General features: G+C 44.8%; 1 protein-coding gene across 3 annotated transcripts in view; it reads left to right on the top strand.

The window, feature by feature from the left end:
* Positions 1 to 8,274, top strand: part of SLC10A7 (solute carrier family 10 member 7) — a 148,083-nt gene that overhangs the window by 31,843 nt on the left and 107,966 nt on the right. The gene's annotated exons all lie outside the window — the stretch shown is intronic.

Raw genomic sequence — 8,274 nt, 5'->3', positions numbered from 1 at the left:
TCTGTTGTTTCTGTTGTTTCTGTTGTTTCTGTTGTTTCTGTTGTTTCCTTTTTCTTTAGTGTGTACTGCTTCTGGACTTGGAGAAGATGGTCCATAATTATCTTTTTCTAGGTTCTCTTGGGCTTTCCACAGTAGTTGGTGATGTGTTTTCTTGAAGTCCAGTGTACCAAGCTTGCTTGGCATGCTCTATGAGATTTTTAGGATCTTCAACTTTGCCTGTTTGTGGTCTCTGTAGGTAAGGCTGTCTTTGAGTGTTTTGCTACTCACCTGCTTCTTCTGATTGGTGAAGGTGAGGTCCTGTATAGTACTTTTTTTACCTTTTTACGTGGTCTCTTCTTGTACGCAGTTAAGGAAGAAAGTGTCAGCTTGTTCCAGTATTCTCAACGAGTGCTAGTATCTTGCTGTGTTATCCCTTCAATGGGCGTTGTGGTGGTTGAAGTCCCCACTGAGATTTGTGTTTTTTGGATGTGAAGTTACTCCTATCTGTTTATAGGGGATACTGGAAAAAAACGCTTAAGTCAAGAAACGTGATGCAGCATCTGCATGATGAGAAGTGAACTGTAGAGCAAAGAAGGTAAAAAGTTCTAATTAAGATAGTCTGACAGGTTGTTGCAGTAAAATGTGTGTTCTTTCATGTGTATGTTGAAAGCAGGACGCCTGTTTGGAAATTGGTATTTGGTTTTGTAGTGTAATAGGTTCTAGAGTGGTAAGCTCATTAAAATACTGTTTGTTCTCTGTTTTTACGCAAACTGGCTGGTCTGTTGCAGTTGGTAATGTTTTCAAGGTCTTGTTAATGTTCAGATTGCTTTCTCCTCTCTCTGTTTGGCTGCAACATTTGAGAGGAGGAAGATATTTCTCACCAGTTCTGTCTTAGAAAAAGTGTGGAAATGGGTTTTGGTTCAAGCTTTTTTTTTCTTTCTTTCTGGAGTCGTCTTTTTTGTTTGATTTGCTGTTGTATGGATGACTTGGCATTTCCATCATCCCACGGTGTTCATTTGTTCCAAATGCTGACTTTTTTGGGAAAAGCTCTGGGGAGTTCTATTTACTAGTGGTTGACTGTGCTTCCCTAATAGATAGTGGGAGGCAGCATTAGTTCCCGGTGTTTGGTTACCTGTGAAGCGTAAATAAAAGCTGAGAGTGTTGACTGTCTGAGGCGGTTTGTAATTTGCTGTTAGCGTTGTGCTGTTGGTGCGTAGCTTCAAAAGCAAGCCAGAAAAAGGCATGTGGAGTTCTAGCTGTAGTACTTAAGATGATCCTGTAAAAATGTGCTTGTTTTTAGACACTGAGACATAATTTTGAGAAGCTGTACCTCCGTTCTCTGTATTGTTCTGTGTTCAATATATAGGATTAGCAAGGGGCTCTTTTGTGTTACTGACTGTCTATCTGCTCTGTGAAGCAGATGGTATGCATGTGCAGATTGTTGTTTGATAAAAGGTGTTGGTGAAGGTAAGCGTGTGGGGCACATCTTTAAGGGCTTTGTGGCACATGAATGCAGCAGGTGGGTCAACAATTACAAAGGATGAAGTGCTAACTTTCCACGTAGCGTTTACTTCTTGATTTTCCTGTTGACATGGTCTCGTGCTACATTTTAAACGTGTAAGTTTAACCAGTTCTTACCTCGAGGCTTTTCTCATTATACTATACTCCCAATTTTTCAGCAGTAGGTAATGTACTACTGAATGCAGGATAAATCATGAGTGTGGTAGCAGGGGTTGTTTTATGACGATTTCTACCTTGCGTCCATTGTGTAGAGCTGCGCAGCTACCTGTGAGCTACAGGAGTGGTGGAAGTTATCGATTACACTGGGGCAGGCTGACTGAGCCGAGTTCTAAGGAGATGCCTTTCTTGAGCAAGTCTTACACGTATGGGGAATGCAAAGCAGGTGTCTTGCGGCTGCTCCTTTCTGAAAATGTAATTGCTTGGGCTAACCTGGGTTCGCTTCAATGGCATGGTTGTTGGATGACAGGAAGCGATAAGGGATTTGCTTTGGCAGTATTTCAGAAAAAAAAATGAAATACGGAAGTAGATATCCCTGTTCAGGTGTTTGGTGGCTTTTTCGGTTTGGTTTCTAGCTGTTGACGCCGTGTAACTACAGCTAGTGAAGCTCAGGTTTTATCTCTGATCCAAATGTTGGAGTGCATTAAGAAACCGAAATTGTATTACGGTGACTTTTTAGTATTGTTTTCCTGTGGAGGGGGATGTTGGGGCTGAAGGGAAGTGGGTGTCTGCGTTCTGAGAACATGAGAAGAAAGGAAAGGGAGGCTGCTCTATTAGAACGTCAGCCCTAGTCAAGCTTAGCACACGTTTTTAAAGCTACTTCTGTACGTAGCACTCAGTTGAGGCTTGGACAACAGTTTCTCTGCTTTGAAAGCTGATGCAGTACGACAGATTATTTGGAGTTTTCTGCAAAGCTCAGTTCTGAATGCTTTGAAAAAACCCTGAAACGAGGCAAAGTTATTTCACACAGACCTGTTCTTAGGAGGAGATTACGGTCTGCGTCTGGCATCCCTTCCTTTAAACTTGTGCTTGCCAATAGAATGAAAGAAAAGGTAAGAGTGGTGCTTCTGAAGCGGGAGATGCTGACGAGGAAGTCATCTCTTGCTTATTACCATGATGCGCCACCCCTGTGTTGAAAAAATGGCACCTTTTGGAAGTATGTAGCGGGAGTGATGTTCGTAGCGTTTCTGCCTTAGGAGAAGGTGTGGGAGGGTATTCTTTCAGCTGGCTCTAAGCGCCTTGGTTCCTTCTCTTGCCAGACGCGAGCCGTCAGCGTGCCCTGGGTGTTCCCAGGGCGTTAGTGTGGAGGGCTCGGCATGGTGCCTACGGCAGTTCTTGTCCAGCTGCTCTGAGTGTCACGTCTAATGGCACCTGTGTTTTGTGGAGAATGAGACCTGACAGAAGGATCCCCGTTAGTCTCTGATGATAGGAATAGTGTCTCTAGACTTAAAGTGAAACCTTTATTCCTTCATGTCAGCAGGTGACGTTAGTCCTGCGGGCTTTGCTCTCCGAGAGCCATACTTTTCCTGAGCCCGGAACAGCCAGTCAGGCGTGGAGACTGCTGCTGTTATTGCAGGGTCGTACTTGAATGATAACGTTACTGGCAGCTCGAATCTTTGATGGTGAATTTGTCACGAAGGGTGTTTGGGCGCTGGAGTTATTTTTGTGGGGCTTTGGAAATGTGATTTGATTATGCGGTGTGTTGACCTGTCAATAAAATCTTTATTAAATCCCCCCTTTCCTTGCGGTTTAGTACTTAGGTTTGCCTTTGTGGCGTATTCTCTCCAGGATTATCATTCATTACCTTCCTTAAAGAGATTAGCAGTTCCTTAAAAAGGGATCATGTGTGTTGCACGAGAGCTGAGCTGGAGAGCGCAGAGGAGAGAGGTTCCCTGTAGAAATTTGAGGACTGTTCTGATACTCGGATCTGCTTAGAAATCTGCTGATACTGTAATGTCTTTTCCCTTGCCAGGACCCTCCTTGCCTGGTGTCGTTTCTTGAGCTCCCCAGGGATGAGATTAGTCTAAAACAACAAAGTAGCCAGATGTCTGGTTCTGAGAGTGTCCCAGAGGCCGGGCTATGGTAGGCACCGGCGATCGCTTGGGGCTGGAGATCAAAGATACCTGAGAATTACTTATGGGCCCGTACTATGTGTTCTTCCCATTATTAACAGTCTGCGAAAATTTGTATCCCTAATTAACCCTTTTGTTGGTTAAATTTTATTGCTGGTGCAGTTCTGCCTGTAACAGCTATTCGCTCTTTCTGATACTGTCATGTATGTAGATGCTGGTTTGAAAACAAAACCGCTACAAATTGCAAGGGTCTTACAGGAGCAAATTTGAGTCGCCCCTTCCGTACTCATTTGTGATTGCCAAAAGTTAGTGTGATTTCTTTGTGCTTACTGTGCCGTACTTTGGGCTGATGTTATTCCCATCCAGGGTCTTCTCAGTAAGGAGAGTTAACTTGTCTAAAACTAAGCTTTTAGATCATTGTCTCCTCACCTAAAATGAGTTCAAATCTAATCCCAGAGGCAGCTTGTGTGCGCATCGCTGCGTTTTCCCCAAATTGATGCTAATTAATAACTTCGGTGCTGTTTGTGCTGTGTACTCTAAAACAATGGGCTAATGTTGTAAGCGCTCTCTGAAAGCTTGAAATGCTTTTGGAATGGGTGGCTACTGGAGTGAGACGGGGAGAAATTTGATTGAAGCCTTCTGTGTTTCTCATCCTCCAGAGAAAATTGTGGACGTAGCCAATGGAATGGCTATTTAGCTAAGCAGCATCGATGCCTGTCATAGGATTGAAGGCTTGGAACATTCTCTGTTAACTTTTGCGTAACAAGCTGTAATAATCAGGTATGATCTGACACCTGTGTTATGACTGCTATAACTGCACACGTGATGTTTGCGTGTGGTAAATACTATGTATGTGTATACATACACACTTGAGTCAGAGGGTATGAGTTTCTAATCGCAGTGATGGCGAGTTGGCAGCTTGTTGCCTGTGTTGCATATGCCTAACGGTTCTGGAAGGCTTTTTTGTATGTGAAGCGAGTGAGAAAAGAACCTTGGTGTGATTTAAAACATTGAATTGGCTCATGTGTTTCACTTTTGACAGTTTCCCTACAAAATGTGTTCCTCAAGCATGAAGCCCCAAAAGGTGGCTTGCCTGAAGGTGCGCTGATATCTTTTGATGCGGATGGCAGCATTGCTTTTGTTGCTGAGATTTTGGGAAAGTGCTACCGAGTGGATTTGCAGCATGCCCGAGACAAAGACACCTTTCGTTTACTGATCTTAATTGTTCCTTTTTAATTCATTTCGCTGCCTACTTAAGTGGAGAGTGAGGTGGTGACGTGCTAGTGGCTATTCCACTGGGAATTGGAGTTTGCGACTGGTGCTGCTGTTCCTATTTTCTACAGTTGGATTCTGACCCGCTTTCTTGCTCGGGCAGCGTGCTTCAGCTAGGTATGTATGAAGAAATGTCTCGGTACTGTAAAGCAATTTTGTATTTGCACTTGAGAAAAACAGGCTTCAGTCTTCTAAAGACAAAGGCTAGTCTTGTAGTCTTCGGTAGCTTGAGTAGACTGAGAATTAGGTGTAAATACCTTGTACTAGCTGTTTCACGTCAACTTTGTTTAAGGTCTCATAGTGCATTACGAATGCTGCTTGCTTCCGGACGCTTCCATTGCAAGACCATCTTTATGAATTGGAAGTACATTTTGTTAAGAGAAAAAGTAGGAACCGAAGAGGCTGACCTCTGCATATCTGTTGGAGCCGTTGGGCTGGAGAGTGGTATTTGTTCTGCTGGCAGAGCTATGCGTGGAAGAAAACATCTGTCTGTTGGGTTAATGTTGTCAGCGCTGCTATGTAAGAGTCAAACCCCAGCACAGTGGGTAGAGAGAGCAGGGGTTGTACCCATTGCTCAGTCGTGCAGATGGAAGGAAGCGTGCCTGAAGTGAGGTATAAATTGTGCAGGAAACTAAAGCACTTAGCTAATCATTTGACACTGCAGGGAAATGTGGGTTTTATAGTGGTATTGGCATGGGAATTATTGACATAAATGGAATGTATATATATTTTTCTCCATACTGCAACTTGTACATCAAGAAGTTTCTAGTTCGTTCACCATTTCAAATACTCCGTCCTGGTGCAAACGTATTATCCTGTATCAGAAACTTCCCCTTTTTATTTTTCAGCCATTGCCGTGTTCTGACCCTCGGCTCTCTAAAATCTAATAACTTATCTCCAACTGCCTTCTTTGAGGTACAAGTCTGACCTGTACAGCCACGATATAAATGGAAGACCTGCATTTCCATTGGCAAATGTACATCCGTTGACACGTTCTGTTCACAACATTGCAGTTCGCGTGAACGACGAGGAATATACGCTTTGGAGTTGCCGCTGGTCAAGTGTCTGTAACCATGGGACACTTAGCGCGAACAGCAGAAGCTGCTTGAGGACTAGATTGTGCTCGGAGTCGTGTGACAGAATTCTTGCTGTTGAATTTCTAGTTTTCTGGCATATCGTGTACCACTTAATGTTACTTTGATGTTTGGTTTATGGAGTTTTTGACCTGTGTCCTGGAGAAGGAAGAAGAGAGCTAATTAGAGCGAAGCTCTACAAAACTATGTGTGTGGAAAGGAAGCTTTTTCTCCCATCTTGTGGTTAAAAAAACATTAGTTCCGTGTTCCGGTTCGCAGCTAACCCAAGCCGTTGATAGCTGGGAGTGGTGAAGGACAAGGCCTGTAGTTAATCTTCCAAGTGTTGTTAACTTATATACCGTCACTGTGATGGGAATTCCTCCCTGAGGTGAGGGATGTTGTTTGGCAAGGCCTGCCTTCCCCAAATTGCAAGCGCAAAAAGTCTGAATCTAATTGTGGTAGGCGTGTGAGTCGGTGACTGTGTAAGAAAAGACTCTTGACTATACAGAAATATTTTAGAAACCCTTATGTCGTCCTGGTGTTTTATCTGTGACCTTTGTGACCTAGAATAAATGCAATGCAGACAGCTCACTTCAGCTGCCCCCCTTCCCGGCTGGGAGAGATGCTGCTAACAAGTCATCCTGGCTGTGCTGAGGAGCATGAATGGCGGTGTTATGGCAATGAATTGCTTGTAAAGCAGAGCATTGTTATAAGGGCTTCGGGTTAGCATGATGTGTAGGTTTTGTTGCCTATACTGAGTAGAGGAATAGTAGGAGGCAGAACTTCAGTAATGGGTGCTTTCTGAAATATTTCAGTGACGTTGGCGACAGTTCTACGGTCTTGCTCTGGCAGAGGGCAGAGATGTGCATTACTGCGTGTTACAGTTCTTTGCACTGATAATGTAACAACCCAGCAATTAAAATCAACGACAGAATTGCTTCTGAATATTTCCTTCTTTGAGAGGGCGAGAGAAATGAAAATTAATGACGTTAGGGGAATTTTGCTTCGCAAGTGATCGTGTAAATCTGGCTTTGCACGGTCTGCGAAACGTTATTTTAGTAAGACTATTACATTTCTGTTGTGCCTTCCTCTGTTAAGGGGAATAGCCTACGTGTTTTCAAATGAATTTCAAGTTTCTATTAGAGCCCACTTTTTTCCCTAGTGTTCTTTGAGATTGTCCCATAATATAAGAGAACTGCATCTCTTACTGGGACGTACATTGGGTACCTGAACTTGTGCTACGTGGAAGCTGCGTACAGACCATAAATAAAGTGGTTTGGGACAGATCGGCATTGAAACACGCTGCGTAGTAGATAAAAACACTTCCTTGTTGTAAAGGGCTCAGTAGTGTGAGGCATGCGGATCTGCACAGCTGCGGACAAACGCAGGAGCTCTGTCCTTAGGGTGGTGAGCCTTGTGCCAGAATCTGAGAGGTGGCTTCGCTGCTCATCGCTCTCGGGTGTTGCAAAAACCAAAAAGGTCAACGGAGCTGGCAAGGCGCTCAAATACCAGCGGCCTGCTTTTGCTGTCTGGCTTCTCCATACTCTGGTTCCATGGGACAGGCTGATGTAAGACAGGGCGGCCCAGCCCCGTCTGTAGAGCAGCGCTTTGCGGTCAGGAAGCGGCTGTGCCATCTCACTCCCTGCTCGGTCCTTGTGAACACCTGACGTCTCGGTGGTTGCCCGGTGGAAGAGAACAGCCAAGCAGTGGGCGAGGATGCGAGCGGCCGTGGAGCCAGGTGTCAGGCAGCGGGCCCTCGAGGTGGCTGCCACAGGTTGACAGGCAGGTGACGCGGCTTGGGCAGGAGGCCTGCCTAATATGCTGTCTGCCCCGAGGGCCCGGGAAGCAGAGTTGGATTATTATGGTAATGCGTGAGCCTGCTGCCCTCTGCCTATCCCAGCTGGGTTCCCCGTTGTTAGGAAGTGCTTTGCTCTGACAGCGGAGTAATATACTTCATGATTGAAAGGGCAAAGGGGCTCGCTGCAGAAAGAGCGGGCCTGTGCGGCCGTGCAAATGAGGGGGGAAGCCTGGAGGAGGGCTTCCTGTAGGTAGGTGAGGAGAGGAAGTTTGCTGGGGAATGAGTAATATAAATCTGCTAATTGAATTGTTATTTACAAGTCTCGGTTTCTGATTTGTTTCTCTGTGCATTACCCCTCCCCCAGTGCTGATGTACACTGAATTTGAAGTGCTTACCAAAGCAGGCACTTAGGTTGATTTATTTAAAGCCGAGGTGCTGTAACGCGATGGTGCCGGTGCACAATGCTGACAGTGGTGTATTTTTCAGGACTTTGATTACTGTTTCATGATCTGCAACTATATTACGATGCCGTGGCTTACGGGATTGATTTGATTCTTTTATA

The sequence above is a fragment of the Lagopus leucura genome, unplaced genomic scaffold (genome assembly GCF_019238085.1).
Source record: "Lagopus leucura isolate 7727_CA_CO unplaced genomic scaffold, USGS_WTPT01 Super-Scaffold_100004, whole genome shotgun sequence".
In the NCBI taxonomy this organism is placed as follows: domain Eukaryota; kingdom Metazoa; phylum Chordata; class Aves; order Galliformes; family Phasianidae; genus Lagopus; species Lagopus leucura.
The sequence above is the reverse complement of the archived record's forward strand: the minus strand, read 5'-3'. Positions and strand labels throughout refer to the sequence as shown.